General features: G+C 37.4%; 2 pseudogenes; one reads left to right on the top strand and one right to left on the bottom strand.

Moving 5' to 3' along the window:
• Positions 1-4,152: 4,152 nt before the first annotated feature.
• Positions 4,153-11,780, top strand: LOC113178175 (HLA class II histocompatibility antigen, DQ alpha 2 chain-like; annotated as a pseudogene).
• Positions 11,781-12,282: 502 nt separating this feature from the next.
• On the bottom strand, positions 12,283-12,981 carry LOC144256450 (eukaryotic translation initiation factor 4E pseudogene; annotated as a pseudogene).
• Positions 12,982-19,470: the final 6,489 nt, after the last annotated feature.

Genomic DNA, 19,470 nt, shown 5'->3' with positions numbered 1-19,470 from the left:
AAGTGGATTCTTCACTAATTGAACCTCCAGTTAGCAATGCAGCCTGGCCTAGCTTGATTGTAGGCTGGGAGACCACAAGTAGAGGACCCAAGGAAGTTCCAACTGAACTTATGGCCTACAAGAATTATGAAGAAATATATTTGTGTTATTTCTAACTGCTGTTCATGGTAATTTGTTTTACAATATTAGGAAACTCAGGCAATCACTGATACTCATTTACCTATTTATTTCATTATCTATTTCTATACTGTTTTTATGCCATTTTACAATGCCCTTTGTTATGTTTTAATTTCAAAAAATTATTAATTTGTCATTTAGCCTTCATTTACAATGTGATTTTTTCTTTTTCTTCTTTCCTGAGTTAACTCATGTCTTTCTGTATTCTGTTCATTTCATTTCTAATTTGAATTTTCCTTCAATTCATGAATGCTTGATTCCATCTGGGGCCCAGTGTTACAGTTCCCTTGGGCTTCATTACTGGTGTTAAAGTCATTCTTCTTCTTCCCTTCATTCTTATATTGGAGACACTATATGCTAGCTTGCAGAGGCTTTAATAGATCACATCTATTAAAATAGTTTTTGGTTTATTCTGTGAAGTCTATTTTCCTGTGCTATGCACAGTGATTTGTATATTAAGGGAAGGATTTTTGTGGATTGCTGAGTTTCTTAGTTCAAGATCACCCTCTAGTGCTAGTACAGTGCAGTGCAGTTTCAATAATGTATCAGAAGTTAATTGGTCTGATTTTGTGATTCCTTTTTGTTTCTAAAAATACTTCAATCCCTCCACTTACTTCCTTTTTATTTTTACTGCTATGTCTCTTACAGGAGCCAAAATCATTGATGTCCCCTCTCTACTCTCAAGATCAACACCTTCTCAAGTCTATCACCTCTGATTCTCTCCACATTCAAGCCCCTTTCATTAGATTCCACAGCAAGTGTGGAATACAGCATCCTGTATTCTAGGTCCCAGGCTAGTTTTCAAAATGTCATTACTCAGAATAGGTTATTTTCACAAGGTTGATTTTCTGTCTGTTCTTCTGAAGCCCTTCATGCACTACCTTCTTCTCCAGTCAGTCTCCATTAGATTAGTCATTAAACCAGTATCCAATGTGACTTTGATAGATTTGGATATTTATTTCCCTACTTATACATTGATTCAAAATACATAGTATTTTCTGCCTTTTGGTTATATTGTAACAGTGGGTTACATATGAGTTTATTGTCTACCTTGGAACATAAATCAGAAAAGGACAGTTAGAACATTGTTAACAAAGTGAACACATCAGTTGGACCAACACTATATCAAAATGTATGAGATTCAGTTAAAGTTAGAGCAAGAAGGGAAATTAATCCCTTTAAAATATGTACACTGGGAATTAAGAAATGTTTAATCAGTGATATGAGTTTCAACCTTGAGAGGGTAGAAAAAAGTCATAGACCTAAAGAAGTATAAGAAAATAAATAAATAAACTAAAAGCAGACACCAATGAAAAAGAAAACTGGCAAACAGCATTATCAAACACTAAAGATGATACTGTATAATGATTAATAAAAATGTATAAACTTGCAGGAAAAAAGAGAGAAAGAGAAATTACCAGTGAGAAAATGAAAGTAGGTCTATCATTACAAATTCTACAGACACCAAAATGATAGAAGGAGATTTATGAAGAGCTTATGCCAACTAAATGAACACCGTATTTTTACATGTGATTTAGCTTACATATCAACTAATTATAAATTAAGACTTTCCATTTCTGTTTTACAGATAAGATCATTGGGCTAAAATTATATACATCAATTGTCCAAAGCTATGTAGCTGATAAATGAGAGAGAACTTAAATTCCTGTCTTTTTTAAAATGCACTTTTTTAGTTCTAGATGGATTCAATACCTTTATTTTGTTTATTTATTTTATGTGATGCTGAGGATCAAACTCAGTGCCTCACGTGTGCCAGGCAAGCGCTCTACTGCTGAGCTACAACCCCAGCCCCAAATTCCTGTATTTTTAATATGAAGTCCATGCACTATCCTCAGTCTTGCTCAACTCTGCTACCATGATGAACTTCGACCTCAGGTGGATGCTGTGACTACAAAGAGGTTATGGAAAAAATACAGATTTTTATTGTATTATACATGTTGACTGATACTAACTTGAGTGCTGTTCAGGGAATCACTCAGAAAACCTGCATTAAAGAAAAGAAGGATGGGCACTATATACCATTCAGTTTGAGTACAACATTCTGTATCAAATAATATTTGCCTATAGTATACTTCTTAATGTTTGAGAATACTAGCAAATTGTTAGAAAATTTTACATGATTTAACCTTCCATCTCCTTCTACTAAATTAGCAAGAGAAACACTTTCTTTCCTCATCAAATAAAAGGAAACCTTGTGTTAGTCATTTTTCAAAGTGTTATTCATTCTTTTTACTCAGATGATTACGTTAAGAACTTTGTTTTGCTGGATTTAAAGCTACCATGTTAAACTCAAAACATCCAAGAAGTGGTTACAAGTGTAGTGGATACCTGGGCACAGTGATGCACACCATCAATTTGGGAGGCTCAGACAAGAGTATAAAAAGTTTGAGGCCAGCTGTGGCAAATAAGTGACATCCTGTGACAAAATAAAAATTAAAAAGGGCTGGGGGGGTGTAGATCAGTGGTAGAATTTTCCTGGGTTCAATCCCCAGTACCAAAAAGGGGGGAAAAGTGTAATGGATAAAGGAGACAGAAAAACAGAAAAAGTAACTAATCTCCCCCAATCTTCCTCAAAGTTGCATGCACAATACACACACAAATGCATGCATGCACATACAAATCTTCCATCTATTATCTGGTAACAGAAATTTGCCTGGATTTTCCTTTATCCTATTTGAGCTCTGAAACTAGACATTGTTTGATGGTGTTCAGATCTCACGAAATAAAATTTTCAGGCTACTAAACAAAATTTTTTATCAAAAAATAATAGATCAAATTGCAAAAAGTGTTTGGTCTACTACTATAAACTCAAGAGATTTGTAAAGACAGCACGTAAGTTATAATGATAAAAGCAACAATTATGGTGTTTTATACAGAAAGTTAGAAGCTACAAAGTAAACTGAATAGGTTCTCAGTGGATCCAGAAACATCTTCTAATTACAGAGGCATCTATGGAAATAGTGAAGCAAAAGATTTTCATTGGCTTTAAAAATCTATGACAAAAGTTTTAATGCTAACTTTATATAGATGTGAAACTCCACAGGGGCTCATAGTTTCTGGGAGGCATAATTAATGGAGACAGTTATCACTAACGAACATATCCACAAACTTCAATTTAAAATATGTAACACCATACACAGACAGACCATAATGACCACATAAAGCAGAAAAAAAATCAGGAAGATATAGAAAAGGACATGTCAGTGTGGGTGGCTCTACTTGATACTACAAATTTTTAAGTATTTGAAAATAGAGATGTTTAAAATTCTGGGGCTTTTGAGACTATGAATGAAGAACTTGCTTAACTGGAAGTACAGAAGTAGGACAACATAAAATGTTACTTGAGTCCTACTAATTGAGATCTTTTTGAGAATAAAGCTAACCCAAAATATAGAAAAACACATGATAAACAAAATTTTGCTTATTTGATTTCTCTTATGTCCCAGTCACCAAAAATACTAGGAGGGGGATGTGGAGTGGGGTGGAGTGGGGCATGACACAATAAAGTTTTCCTGGAACAGTAATAATTAATACGGACTCAATGGACACCATACAGTGACCATCCATGAGGCTTCCCAGCAACATCCACCTCCAGGCTCCTCCCTAGATCTGCACATTCTGCCAGGGTCCATGGAGGTTCCTGTTCCTCTCCTCCATCTACAGAATGAAAGTTCCCTCTGCTCCATTGTGAATCTCTGCTCCTACAGCCTTCAAAACAGGGGAAGTTCACAGGCTCCTTCCAGGTCTCTTTGTAAAAGTACTTCAACTGGCAACTGAGGTGTCAGCTCCAGGGGTTTCTCTAATGGGCTGAAACCCCAGACAGCAAGGGGAGCTCTGGGCTCCTCCTAATGCTTTCTTCCAGGAGTTCTCTTTAGGTCACTTTCTTTGCACAGTTCTCATCCCTCCCCCATTCAGAAAAGTGACTTCTGAGGTTTCCCTTGCAGGAGGGTGGGCATGAAGAAAGCTCTGATCCTGGGGGCCCTCACCCTGCTGGCCTTTGTGAGCCCCTGTGGATGTGAAGACATAGTGGGTGAGTACATGGTTGAGGATTAGGACTGTGAGAGAAAGTTGAAAAAACCTGACTGAATTTGTTGCCCCATAGTAGTATAAGAAACCACAGTTCCCCTGAATCTGAATTGTTGTACTTATTTTCCCTCCAAGAAACAAACCCCCTAAAACCTAATCTTAGTAGACTAAACTGAATTCTACAATGTCCACCTCTCACTGAATATTCACGAAGGGCATTATTGTCTTTCTAAAGTCAGAACCAAATGATATACTCAAGCATTATTACAGCATGAATTTATGATAACTCCTGAAATTAGAGATCTTTCTCCAAGTATATTGCTTTCCTTTCACAGCACCCGAGTATGAACCCACAACTCCTCGCCCACTTTAAAGTCTTTCTCAAAGCAGTTGTTGATTTATTCTTATTTTATCCATTTTCTTACGATAACTACATCCATAAATGTTTCTGCCATACAGAAAATAGTATGTCACTTTTTAGTTTGTTTCCAACATAATTTATATTTTCCAAGTTTGGGCTTTAGAGGCAAGTAGAATAAATTTGTCTGAAGATCATTAGAATGGGAAAAATTAAAATGATTAGTAGAATGACATTGAGCAAGTCAATTCCATATGTTGATCTTCAGGTTTCCCATGTGTATAATTAATTAACACAATATTCTGAGAAACACACAAATAAAAATAAATAATCAAATGTGTATTCTAAGTAATAAAGAGCTCTATAAGTGCCAAGGTTTGGCATTATTATAATTGTAACATCTTTTTTTTTTTGTCTCAGAAAACTGGGATAATGTGTGATGGAAAACCTAGGGACTTAGAAATAAGTTAGTCTCAGCTGGTCAGCCCATACTCCAAGTTCTGTCACATCTAACCATCAAAGCACTAGAAAGAGGGCAAAACAGATTAAATTACATCATTCTTTAACTCTCTCTGCTTTTCTGTTCCATTTCCATAATACCTTCTTAATCTATAACTCATCCCAGTACATATCAGCCTCCTTTCTAGCCCTTTATATGGTTATGCATGGTCACTGAAAAAATCATTAAAGTTTAACCTCCCCCAAAAAAATCCAAGCAAAGAAAAGAATTTAAAAAATGAAACAGAGTGAAATCTTTAAAATATTTCCTAATCATCATTTATTTATTTATCTAACAAATGTTACTGAATTCCTACTATGTGCCATGAAGTTTACTAAGTACTCTAGGTACAGAAGGGAATAAGACATAACATACCTATTTCTCATCAAGTATACAATATCATGGAAAAGACAATTTGCATGAAAACAAATATAATTTTTGGTTAATTAAAATTTAAAACAGTCAATTTTTAAAACTTGTCTCTCAATTACTTGAAGAGGGAAAAGACAGAAATGGGGACTTTGTCATCAGACTATGCAAAATAGGAAACCACATGCTATTAGTCCCTTTACCCAAATTTGTATGTTCAAATCCTACCTTCTGAAGTGATGGTTTAGGAGATTGGGTTATTAGACTGAGACAAGTGCCCTTTTAATATATTTCTAAGAATTCTCACTGGCTTTTTATTTTTTCTTTCTTTTGTACTAGGGATTAAACTTAGGGGTATTTTACCACTGAGTATATCTCCAATTTTTTCTTTATATTTTTGCTTTGAGACAGGGTCTCATGAAATTTCATAGGCCTTGCTAAATTGCTAAGGCTGCTTTTGATCTTGTGATCCTCCTGCCTCAGCTTCCTGAGTCACTGGGATTACAGGTATTCACTATTGCACCCAGCCTCACTTGCCCCTTCTGCTACATGAAGTTATAGTGAAAAGATGGCTTTCTAGAGAATAGGCTCTGCAAAAGCCACATCTGTTGGTGTCCTGATCTTGGTTTTTCTAAGCCCCAGAATTAAGAGAAAGAAATTTCTGCTGTTTATAATTCAAACAGTTTATAGAATGTTGTTAAGACAACCCCAAATGGACTAAGATAGAAAATAGGTACCAGGAAAAGGGTACAGTACTAGTTTAACCAGTATGGGAAAAGCTTTGGAATTGCAAAATGGATACAGGCTGCAAAGATTTTCTGCTGTGAGCTATAAAAGGTCCACACAATCATGGACAGAATGTGAAGGATGATTCTTCCGGAGGCCCAAAAGAAAAAGAAGAGAGCTATAAAGAGTGAGCCTCAGTCTCCTTAGTGAATACCTAAGAAATACCTAAGAATCAAAGTAATCCTGAAAAATTGCTTGTAGATTTTCAGAAGTAAAGATTAGTCTCATGAGGCCTCACTTGGAAATGAAGAACATGTTATTAGGAACTATCTGTGGTACAGGTGATCCTCATTATGGCAAAGAATGTGATTGAATTGTGTTTGTATCCTAGGGTTTACTAGAAGGTAGATCTTGTGAGAAATTAAATTGTATGTTTGAGTAAGGAAATTTCTGAGCATAGTGTTGGAGGTGAAACTTGAATATTCTTGGCTATTTGTACTATATGATAAATGACTTAAAATGAAGTTGATAAAAATAAGCAGAACTTCAATATTTGGATAATCCTCAGCCTATATATATTGTTAAAAATGAGATGGCCTGTTTGGGAAAGATCAGGCTATGGCCAAGGGACTATTTAATAAGAAGATTAGTATGGATTAGTCATCTCAACCAAAGCCAGGTGCTAGTCTGAAGACAATGGCAAGATTAGTCAGCCATTTAAAGAGAAGCCATGAACTGTTATCCCAGGCAATGGAAGAGTGACCTCAAATGCATTTCAGAGGTCATTGGCATTGCTACCATCCAGCAAAGGCCCACAGGGCAAGTGCCCTGGAAACACTGAAGTCACTGCAGAAAGCCCCTATTAGTGTAATGCCCAGAGGATACAGGGCAGTACACCCCAGGCACACAGGCAATACCGAGATAGGGCTGCCATAAAGAACTGGCATAAAGGTGGAGCCTCCCAAAGTCATGGGGTCAGTACCTTCTGGAGCCTTGTAGGCCCAAATACTACCCCAGGCAAGACCCATGAGGTCAAAACGTCAAACCAAAGAAAATTATTTTCTATCTGCAAGGTTTTGGACTTGCTCAAGACCTGCCACTCCTTTCTTTTTTCCTATTTCTTCATTTTGGAACAGGCATGTCTACCTGATGTCTACCCCGCACCCCCCACCACTATTGTACTTTGGAAGCACACAACATGTTTGATTTCACAGCTTCACAAATGGAGAATAATTTTCCTCAGAATACCTTGAATCAGTGATATCTAATTTAGATAATATTTAGATGTGAGTTTGGACTTTAGACTTTTATGTTGATGCCAAAACAAGTCAAAAACCTCTGAGACTCTTGAGACAGAATAAATGCAACTGGGAACGATGAATTTGAGAGTCCAGAAGCAGAATAATACAGGTTGTTTATGATATTTTGTTGTAGCAACCAAATAGAGTAATACACTGCAATATTCACAATATTTCCTATGCCTTCTTGTTTATGAAGTTTTTTTCCTCTCCCTATATCTCACCTGCCCATTCTTATCTTCATGCTCTGGAATGGTTATTCCCCAGCTGACCATGTCAGCACTTACGGCACAAATATCTACCAGACATATGGTGACTATGGCCAGTTTACCTATGAATTTGATGGAGATGAGCTGTTCTATGTAGACCTGGAAAAAAAGGAGACTGTGTGGAGGTATCCTGAGTTTAGCAATTTCACAACATTTGAAATTCAGAAGGCCCTGAGAAACCTTGTTGTGGTCAAAAACTTGGACACTTTGATTAAAGATTTCAACTTTACACCTTCCACCAATGGTAAGTGTCCACATTCTGCTTCTCTTCACTGCAACCTACCTCACAGTCCAGGTCTGGTCTCTTCCATACCTGGGGGTAGCTGTTCTTTCCATTATATAGTAAATTCTTCCTCCTTTTTAGTACACGTATTGGCAAATACTTAGTCCACATCATATTTATTTAATATTTAAATATCCCTCTGCTAGGTTCCATGTGATGCTCCTTGAATTCCTACACAAGGATATTCCCAACTTCTTGGCCTAAGAATTTCTAAGCTGGTCTCTCTCTCTCTCTCTCTCTCTCTCTCTCTCTCTCTCTCTCTCTCTCTCTCTCCTCTCTCATACACACACACACAGAGACACACACACACACACACACACACACACTCACACACACACAAACACACATGCCCTGTGGATTCCCAAAGAGAAGAATGTGCTCTACATTTCAGAGGGAAAAAATAGAAGCCTTAACTGGTATAAAAATTATTCTAAAAGGACAAGAAACTATCTCATTAGTATCTGAGGAATACTAGGCTCCTCCAAAATGATTAAAAATCTCAAGGCACAGTTATCATAAATACCAATAAGTGTGCTGTTTTTGTTGTAGAAATCCCTGAAGTGGCTGCGTTCCCCAAATATCCTGTGACCCTGGGCATTCCCAACACCCTCATCTGTCTAGTAGATAATATCTTTCCTCCTGTGATCAATATCACTTGGTTTTGCAATGGACATTTGGTTCCAGAAGGTATTGCTGAGACCACCTTCTATCCCAAAAGTGACCACTCCTTCCTCAAGTTCAGCTACCTCACTTTTTTCCCCTCCACTGAGGATTTCTATGACTGCAAGGTGGAACACTGGGGCCTAGAAGAGCTGCTCCTCAAGCACTGGGGTATGTTGAAATCCCATCATCACTTGTCTACCTTCCAGTTCTATCCCCAAGCTACATACTTGCCTTAACCCTTTAACCCCCATTGCCACAATTTTATTTCCCACAATTGCAAAGTTGTCCAATAATTGACTTCACTCTTTCCCAAAGTCTAGTTGTCTTGTGCATTTCTAAACACATGCACCATTTTCCCCACAGACACACCCTGTCCTGTGACTATGTTTCATTTTTCTCAGAACCTGAGCTTCCAACCCCTATGGAATAGCTGACAGAGACTGTGGTCTGTGCTCTGGGGTTGGCTCTTGGCCTCATGGGTGTTGTGATAGGCACCATCCTCATCATCCAAGTCCTGCACTCCCATGGAACTTCCAGCCACCAAAGGACCTCATGTGTGATAACCTCGAAAACAGACAGGTAAGAACTCAGATGTGTCATATCTGGAACTGGAGATGGGGAGGCTGGGAGTACAGGGTTGGCATCCTGTATGCCTGAATGCATTTGGAAAACTTCTGGGCTAGCTGAAGAATGGCTTGACCTTGGACAGGGGCACAGGCTCCATCAACCTCATGTTGTCTGCTGTTTCAGATAATCACAATTTACAAGAAAGAAGAGGAATGGTTGGCTGACTCTAGCTCTCTGTGCAGGCCTTGCTGTATGACTTAGACCCACTTCCTGCTCTAGTTTATTGTATTGCTCCTTCCATGCCCTCCTCCCTGCCCTTCTTGAGTGGAATTCATGAAACATTTTTCCCACAGAGATTCCTTATTCTTATAAAATCTTCTAAATTAGTCTTACATGATTGCCTACCTTTCATAGAGAGACCTGTCCCACCCATTTACCTACTTGTCTTTTGGTCACCCTCATCCAAAATCTGTGTGAAAATTAAAAAAATATTTTTCTGTGGTGTCTTTGCCTAGAGTATACTTTTCCTCTGTCTTTTTCCTAGAACTGATTTAAGTCATGTTTAAGAATAGAAAAGCTTATGTTGAAATTTTATCAGATTTCTTATGTCCTTAACTTCTTTATCAGGCCATATTAATAATACCACAGCTGAAGTAGCAAAATGATATTGTATCATACTAAAAGATTTTTTTTACATTCTGTATTTCCTTTTTGCTCTCACTCTTTCTTTACCATTTTCAAATTCAGTGAATATAGTGAATAATTTATTCCCTAAATGTAGTATTTTTATTAAAAAAACAAAGAGCAATGCTTAAGTTTTGAGTTTTCAAATAGCATTCTAAAAGATATGGAAGAAATAAAAACTTGAAATAAAATAATTTTAAAGTCATAATTGGATTTTCAAGAACATAAAGTCAAAATGTCCTCCACAAATGCTGGATTTGTGAAGATGGAAAAATGATGCAAGATGTCTGATCCCATATTTCACCCCAGATGAGATGGAAGCTTTCTGGATTGGTCAGACAGAAGATAGAAGTGAGAACAAGAAAATAAGAAAATGCTGTGTATTTCCCAGCAAGTGTCCCATACTTAGCTCATTTTGTGGCTAACATCAATGAAAAAAAAAAACAGATAGAGGCAATATACTGGATAAAGGCACCTATAGCAGAGGCAGCTAGAGCCTCATCCCCATGGACATTTATAATAGTATAAAAACATTTAAATTGATTCCATGCTCAAGCTCATAAATTGAGTTTATTGACATTATATCTTAGGCACTTTTATTATATAAAATATTGTATATTTCCTGAACATGTTAATCACCCAATATTTTAAATGTATGCCCTTCCGTAACCTCAAAATAGATTGTTGAGGAGATGGTGATGCTAACTCATACCATTTTCACTAAAGGACCTAGTCTAGGTTCATGATATATTTGCATATGGCAGCATAGGAAAAAATACTCTAAAACTGTGGAAAGCAGTGACAGAGAATTGGAGAGCAGTGACTGAGAATGGGGATTCTCTGATGAACTTATATCTGTGGCACACCAGGTTCCTGGGAAAGTTTCTGTGCGAGGATACAGGATGCCTAGCTGCTATAGTAATGCCCTGCCTGGGGAGGCTCTGTGCAAGAGTCTTATCAGCTTCAACCTTGATATCAGGCACACAGCTCCTGGGAATAGAGGAATTCTCATGCTAGACAACCACAATGTTTCATTAGCTCTGCTACATCTGAGCCTGCTGGCTTAACCAATGTACCCTCTTGAGCACTGCACAATTGCTCCTAACATTGCATTTTGCAATGTGGATTGCAACTATGGAGAAGCTGCACAAATGTTTTTAATTCTGTAATTTTCCTGAGTATAAAGAATAATGCTTGCATAGTCTTTATCCTAATAATGAGACATACATAAATAAAGATTACTGGTGTAACTCTGTAGATCTGTTCTCCATCAGAGAGCAATGCTCCACCAGATGCCAGCTTTATCTGCAAAATATGCATGTGTGAATCTCTATATTTTCTAATTCCCTATGGCCCCTCACCAGAACCACCAATTTGGCTGTGCTGGTCATAGAATATGATTTCTGAATTTCTTATGATGAAAAATAGTAGAAAAGAATATCCCAGTGTTTTTTTTTTTTTTGTTGTTGTTGTTGTTTAAAATACAATTCACTGTATACATTTTATTTACCATTTTGTACACTGTCTTAAAATGAGTGGGACTGCTTTTTTGCTTGAGTCATTTTTAATCAAAGCAAAATTACCTAAGTAATACAAAGTGTTAAAATACAGCATAAAGATATGAAATCAGGCATACTTATTCTAGTTAGAAATGTAACTATGATGTTACTTTTTATAATCCATAATTATGTTCATGAAATCACACAAAGTCCCTTTTTTGAATGAAATGCATACATTTGTAGCAAAGTTTTATAGTTACAAAAAAATCAAAATATGCACAAAATTAATACTTATTCCACTTTTGTGTCATATTCCTAGATGCTTCACCCAAGTTACATGAGGGTAATGGAAAACTGGAATTAGAATCATCAGTGTTTTCAAGTAGAGAAACAAATAAATTAAAATCTAGCACCCATCATCAAGAGTACAGTAAATGTAATGCTGTCAAAAGAAACAAAGAAAATTGCTAGAAAACTGTATGCATCTTATTCTTTCAAACCAGCAGAATAAGCCCTGCATACAATGGAACATAAACACAATTTTTTTCTTATTAAGGTATAGAAATGCAAGTACTTTTGAATATTGTCAATGAGTAAAACTTGTTTGTAATGGCAATTCTATTAAGCTAATACAAAATGGGCCAGGAACACATTTATGGAATCTGGGGTATTGTGTTGATTGTAATTCTTTGATTGGGATAGTGGACACTCTATTTATAAAAATTTTAAAAAATGAACATCAAAACATAAGATAAAGGTAAGTGAGACTTCCTTACATCTTAGCAATATTTAGATGGAATAAAAATTAAATGCAGTCCACTCTGCTTTTGAAGAGGTTTTGCCTCAGCCCCAAATCTCTATTGCTTGAGGCAGTCTTCTTTGAGAACACTCAGAAGGCCTCTTCTTAAACACAAACCTATTTTTAGAGGTAGAGCCTCTCTTAGTAGCTGTGTCTTCATGAGACTGATGACCAATCTCTATCTATCTTGTATACTCTCCCTATATGTGTAGCAGCCTCTCAGTTTTCACATTCAGTAAGTCCAGGTTGCTGTCTTATCACCTTTAGCTCTAACATGAAAAACAGCTCCACATACATCATCACTGTGGTCATCAAAAGATTCTCCAAAAAGGCACAGCAGTGTCTCTAGACAAAAGCGTTCAAGGTCACTTTGTCTTTGCCTTTTGTTCAGTGTCATGAGCCATCTTCCACCCCATTTGTTTTTCTCATCTTCCCACACAGGCTCAAAACCATCCTAAAAACTTGAGTAGTCATAGCCAGGCATTAAGTTACTAGACAACTAGCTATGGATTTATAGAACCCCAAAGTCTTCAACTGTATCAAATCTAGAGATCAGTAGAAGGTTTCCTTGCCAAGTTATACTACTTTTATCATTTAAAAAAAAAACAGAATGCCCATCTATTCTGTAGAGGATGCTTTACATAGGGTTCTGGGTTAGCAATCTCCTGATGAGAGTCTGTTTTCTCCTTTTCTGGAGGCAGGGGATTAGCAGTAGGGGTGGCTCCCAGTTCCACAGTCACCATCCTACACAATTCTCCCCAGTGATGTTTGAGGCTAAGTTACAAATGCCAAACTTAGACCTGAAACTGGAAGTGGCAGGTCTCATGTGACATAAATCAAGACAAGAGGGAAGAAGTGAGTACTTCATGGAAAAGCAAAAATCTTATAAAGAAACAAGGAAAGATGGAAGTAGTATAGCAAGTTACTAAAAAGCAGAAAAGCAAAATTTAAAAATAATAAATTAGGGTTTGGTATCCTGTGACCCAGAAGATCTGTTTGGTTCGGATTTCATTCTTGGAGATATTCATTGTTAAAAGCATGAATGTTATATTCTAATTTTTGGTAGCTTCATCAGAATCATTTTCTTTCAAGGTTTGTATTGACAAAAAATACAAAGAAATGATTTGGATCTAAATAAATTGTTTTCTCTTGTGTTGTCAAAGTGTGAAAAAGAGGTATCTTGCATGTATTGATAATAAAATACCAAAGGGGTTGATAAGTTATTCCTTTGCTTCTAGACTCTGTTTAAGGGTTCTGTAGATCATGTAAAATGGACACATGTCTCTCAGATAAGCAATGTAGGACAACAGTTTCATGAACTCCATCATACTGAAAAACTAGTGATTTCTTATTTTTCTAAATTTACAAAGAAATAAATGCTACTGTAAACCTGTTACTGATCTTGAGATAAGAAATAATATTAGAAAAAAATAAGTATAGTTTGAGGGGGAAAATTAAGTATAGTTCCACATTCTTGGTAAAACATAAAGTACAGCATATTTCTCTTTGGCATTTAACCTGTCCCTTAATGAGGATCACACAGATAACTGTTTAAGACAAGGACTTAGATACAGGTGGTTTTATTGGGAACAAGAATGCTGGAAAAGAATAGAGAAAGGGTAAAGGAGGGGAAAACACACACACACAAAGGGATGTGTTGTTAAAATTACTACTCTGGGCAATGGAGATGATATTGCTGCACAGTAGGCAGAGCATACTTCCCTAACTGTCACCTGAAGGACAAAAGTCTTACCTATTGTCTTTTACCCCTATTGGTTGAGGACTGCCTCCAGGGGCACTGACACCCCTAAGTTCCTAGGCTACATGTTAACATAGGCCAGATGGACCCTGAAGATGGCTCTGAGTAGCAGGACAAGATGTGCTTGAGGGAGGGAGTCTTAATTTCCTCATAACCTCCCACAGCAGCTGCAGCTGACATCACATGGACCACAATGTCATGGTGGAGGGACCATATTCCAGCCCTTCTACTGCCAAGATCCAATGACAACCCTCAAAAACCTATTTTATCACTGAGCCTTCATGCTTATGGATGATTATAGTCATTATAAAATACCTAATAAAGAAGGTAATTAAAGGATATTCCAATCCCTGATAGCCCCCCAACCGCTGTTGGTATTCATACTCTTTTGACTCTATCTCACGTTTGGGCTTTCCCTCATTCTGGGTCAGCATTCCAACCTGCCCAGCTGGCTTCTCTGATGGGAACCACAGGTATCATCACCTCAGTCACCTCACCTTGCTATCATTGTTGACTTATATCTACTTTATCATATTTCTCTGGCTCTTTTGAAGATTTCTTATCTTTAATCTTTAGTAATTGGATTAGAATGATTCTGGTGCTTGTTTTATTTTATCTATTCTGCGGTTCACTGAGCCTCTTCAGTTTATAAATGTATGTATTTGGATATGAATTTATTTCTTTTTCAAGTGCATCTTATGCACCTAATCTCTTTTTCCTCTTCTTTGGGGCTCCAGTGACATGAACATTAGACCTTTTGCTATTGTCCTACAGGTCCCTGAATCTCTTTTCATTTCTTCAATACTCATTCTGTTCTTCAAATTGTATACTGGATATAAACCCATCTTCAAATTTATTTGCACTTTTACTTGTCATTTCCATTGTACTATTAAATTTGTAAGTGAATTCTTATTTTGCTTAAGTCATTTTTTTATTCCAAATTATTTGGGGAGTGGGAGTGCTGGGGAATGAAACCAGGGACACTTAACCACTAAGTGACATCCCCAGCCAGTTTTTTATTTGTTATTTAGAGATAGGGTCTCACTAAGTTGCTTAGGTCCTCTATAAGTTGCTGAGGCTGGCTTTGAACTTGTGATTCTCCTTTCTCAGCTTCACAAGTCACTGGAAATATAGATATGTGCCACCACAACCATCTCCATTTTTTTTAAACAATTATGCTAAAAACTTCTAGAAGTGGTCATGTTACCCAAAATTATTTGTGTGCCAAATAAATTCGGATTATAGTCTGCATATCTTGAATATACATGTCAGTTCTGTGTTCTATTAAAGCCTCTGAGAAATGTTGAAATTTTTGCTTTAGCAGGCAACTAACATCATCAGAATTAGAAGGCAAGCTCAGTCTCATCTCTGTGGATGGTAGTACTGATGGCAGTACAGTTTCTTAATCCTTTGCAATGCTGCTCTGTGCCTGCCCTGAGCATATGCCACTCAGTGTTTTGTCTGGCACTTGGATGGTGGTTATTTTATAGCCCAGTTACTAACGCATTTGGTGAAATGGTGGAAGACTGTGGCACTCAGGTGCAGCCTGGGATCCCCAAGGTTTATGATGAAGAATTCATAGAACATCTCTCTCCTCTGTGTCATTTCTCCACACACTTCAGTTCCTATGGGTCCCTTTGCCAGTTTCCAAGTCCAGAAAGATGAGCTTCTCTCAAAATAGTTTCCAGTACTATTATATGATTCCACACAATTAGAGCTGCTTTTGAGGCAAAATGGCAAAATAGAAGAGAGAAAAATAATGTGGAAATATCCTCAACCTCCATAAGTCACAGTTTTTATGGCTGTCAAATGGGTTTTGCTCTTGGGTTTTTTAATGCCTCCACCACTGCACCTTAGTGCAGCTTCTTGGTTTTGGTCACACCCAGGTCTGAGCTAGAATAGAAAAAGAAAAAAGAAAATAAAACAGAAACAAACAAGGTGTATTGCCCACATACTCTCTATAACTATCCCCTTTCCAATCTTCTGGCTAGAAACAGGGAGTGCCTTGGGAGTTTCTTCTCTCTGCTCCATGACCACAGTTACCCCAGCCTGCTGAGAGCCACAGCTGAGTCCGAAGGGCCCCTGGCATTTTGCCAATAGTAGTGGTTGGCAGGTGAGGCATTACTATCCGCCTAGGCCTATACTTTGGAGTTCTCACGCTACTTTGGAGTTCTCGTGGGGATTCCCCGGGGATTCCCGGAGAATTCCCATTGGTTGGAGAAGTGCAGGAGGAGGGATTTCCGGAGGATATTTCCGGCTGCTGGTTCCTGGACAAGCCGCATGGCATCAGGTTGCGTGTGGAGCGTGCTGGTGGAGTTCAGAAATAAAGTTTGTTCCTGCTTCAGTGGCTTGTGATTTGTGCCCAGCCAGACTGTGGCACCAGCCAAAGCCAAGAGAGAAAAGAGAGAAGAACCAGGAACCCCTCCCTGACTGCCATTTCTTCAGGTTCCACTTCCCTCCTGCTACTGTTTACTTTTCAAGGTCCACGGGTGGCACTTTACACATTCAATTCAATATTTTTCATTATGATCACTGGGAAAGAGAGACTATAGTGGGCTATGTTCCAACTTAGCCAGTACAGAAAGATTCTGAGCATTAATGCTAAAGAATGTTTTAGATTTTAGGATTCTAGGTTTCTCTGGGGGCCAAGGATGATCTTGATGGATTTTAATGATGTCTTCCATTGTTTTCTGGATTTCATTCTTTTTGTTGAAAGTTAATCCTCTTATTCATTTTTGAAAATGATGCATTTTTTCCTCTCATCAATTGAAAGCTTTTCCCTTTATTTTTGGTTTCCAGCAAGTTATTCATACTATTTAAAGGCAATTTTTTTGCCTATGAAGTTGACTTTCTTGAACCTGTGTTTTGTCTTTAATTGGTTTTTAGAAAGTTCTCTGCCATTATCTGTTTCCTTTCCTGCATCCTTTATCACTTCTTTCTAGAATAATTTTAATTATATTAAACCATTACATAATGTCCCACATATCTTCAATGCTCATTTTCTTCTTCTGCATTTTATTTTATGCTAATATATTATACTGATTTGTGTCATCTAAAATCGGGGTTAACGTCTTAGTGAGATTAATGTATACATATGTTACTTGTTTTATTACATAATATGAGCCAGGTAATATTCCAAGTTAGATGGTAATGAATGCTCCCTTAAGAAAAAGAAATATAATTGAGGGAATGAGTAGGTATGGCTAGTCTCATATATACTATTTTAACTGAAACTTGAATGACAAGAAAAAGCCAACTATTTAAAATCTATAGCAAAACATTCCAGTCAGCAAGAACAGTAAGTGCAACTCCTAAAGCAGGAATCAACTTCTCATGTGAGAGCAACAAATATGGAGACAGTATAGCTAAGTTAATTGGGAGACAAAAAGAATGCCATTCATGAATTAATAAAACCATAGAAAAAGACATAGTGAAGGAAGTTACTTGGATTACTCTGTTATTTTCTGAAAACTCCTGGCCACAGCTGACTGAAAGGGAAATTGTGGTAATGCTGACTTTTCTCCACTGAAACCAGAACTTATGGTTTGAGAGATGAAAAATGAAGAAGGCCATCATTCATTAAAGAAAACAAGTCGTAAATATATATTAAAATAGAGCATAAGACACAGGCAAGTCAATTATTTCTTGTAAAGAATTATATTTAAATTAATGTTCTGTGAATTTTAAGGAAAAGATTAACTTGAATTTGTTTTGTTTTGTTGAAGTGATTGCTGTTACATGTTGGACGTAAAAACCATTGATTTGCACATGATCTAATCTATAATAAGACCATCCCTCATAATTTCCATGGAAGAAGACTTGATCTGAAAATTACTTATGCTACTAATAGAAGTGAAAACAATTTAAGAGTGCCCTATTTTCATATGTAGTGGGGGAATAAAACAGTTCTCAACCTCTTCCAGTGCATCTGTCCTGACTTCAGAAGGTGCAACATTGAAGAGGACGCTTCCTGGGTAACCTTTGGCATCATTTAGATTGACTAATCAGAAACATTCTGTGAGAGTTGAACATGATTAGATGTTCTTTCAGCTGAAAAGTTACCTTATTTTTCTGTGTTGGAATGAGAAGAGATCTTCATATCTGATAAATCACTTTAGGGATGTAAAGAGGCAACACACAGCAAGTCCCTTTACCAAGGCAAATTGATCAGAGCAGCTCACTAAATGGAGGGGCTTCCCCATGTGGCTGTCCCAACCAATGTGGTTCCATGGTTACAGAAAAGGGAGTGGCTTCTTCAGTGGCCTTATTTAGCTCCTTCTATTCTTCTGGTAATTCTCTGAGCTATATTAAGCCTTGTAATAAACTCTTATCTTCCTAAAATCAGCTAAAGAAAATTTTGCTCTGTCACTGTTCTTTTATCAATTTTCCATGAGTCTATCAGTTGAATAGAAGAAAAAATCCTTGATGGCAATTCAGCTCCCTCTTCTGCAGGACCTATGACTTTGAAATCCTTTGTTGAGCACTATATTAAAGAATGTAGTTTGGGGGGTTTTGTCTGTATCAGTGAATGAAGGAGTGCAGCAACAATGAAGAATTAGCCATTTTTTGAGTTCACATAAAATTTAAATTAAATAATGAAAAGGATATCGTAGAGAAGCCTATCTTTTTAACATGCGTTCTCTGGTTAATAGAAATTAGAAAACAATCATTTTTCTCTTGTCTTTGGCATAATCAAGAGAAAGCCTTAGAATAAGAACTTCAAAATAGGCCGATTTTGAATGAAACAAGAATAGCAGCTACAGCAATCTGTAGTTTATTGAATGTGTCTTGATAGTTTATTGAATGTGTCTCCCAACATTACAGAGAGTTAGAAAGGGAGACAAAGCTAAAATAACAGAAAAGGAAGAAAACAAAATTATCTTTTTAACAGTATAAATGTGATTCAGGAAATGCAAACAATTCTAAAGATGACTCATGAAATTTATTTTTATAAGAGTTTAGCAAAATTATTGACTTCAAAATCTTATATGATGAAGCATTATATTTCTATTGAAAACACAGTATTGAAGATTTTATTTTTTCTTCCTTCCAGGGATTAAACTCAGGAGCACTTAACTGCTGAGCCACATCCCCAACCCTTTTTATATTTTATTTAGAGACAGGGCCTCACTAAGTTATTTAGGGCCTTGCTAAATTGCTGAAGATGGCTTTGAACTCGCCATCCTCCTGCCTCAGCCCCCCCTAGCCACTGGAATTACAGGAGTATTGAGGATTTTTTAAATAAAGTTATTGCAGAATCAGTTCTGGCAGAGCGGTGGTGAGAAATGCAGCACGACCTGCTCCCGGGGAGCCTCTGGGGCACTCTGCCCCAGGCTGGCAGGTGAGCTGAGGGCCTGGGGACAGGCCATGGCCTCTGCCCTGCAGACCCCAGAGCTCCGCAGCGCCTGTGCACTGGCTGACCCAGGCTGTCAAGGACCCCCTGCCTGGATGACCTGAGGGCAGCGGCGACCTA

This window comes from Urocitellus parryii, chromosome 8 (assembly GCF_045843805.1).
Source record: "Urocitellus parryii isolate mUroPar1 chromosome 8, mUroPar1.hap1, whole genome shotgun sequence".
In the NCBI taxonomy this organism is placed as follows: Eukaryota; Metazoa; Chordata; class Mammalia; order Rodentia; family Sciuridae; genus Urocitellus; species Urocitellus parryii.
Note: the sequence above shows the minus strand (reverse complement) of the source record. Positions and strands in the feature narration are given on the sequence as shown.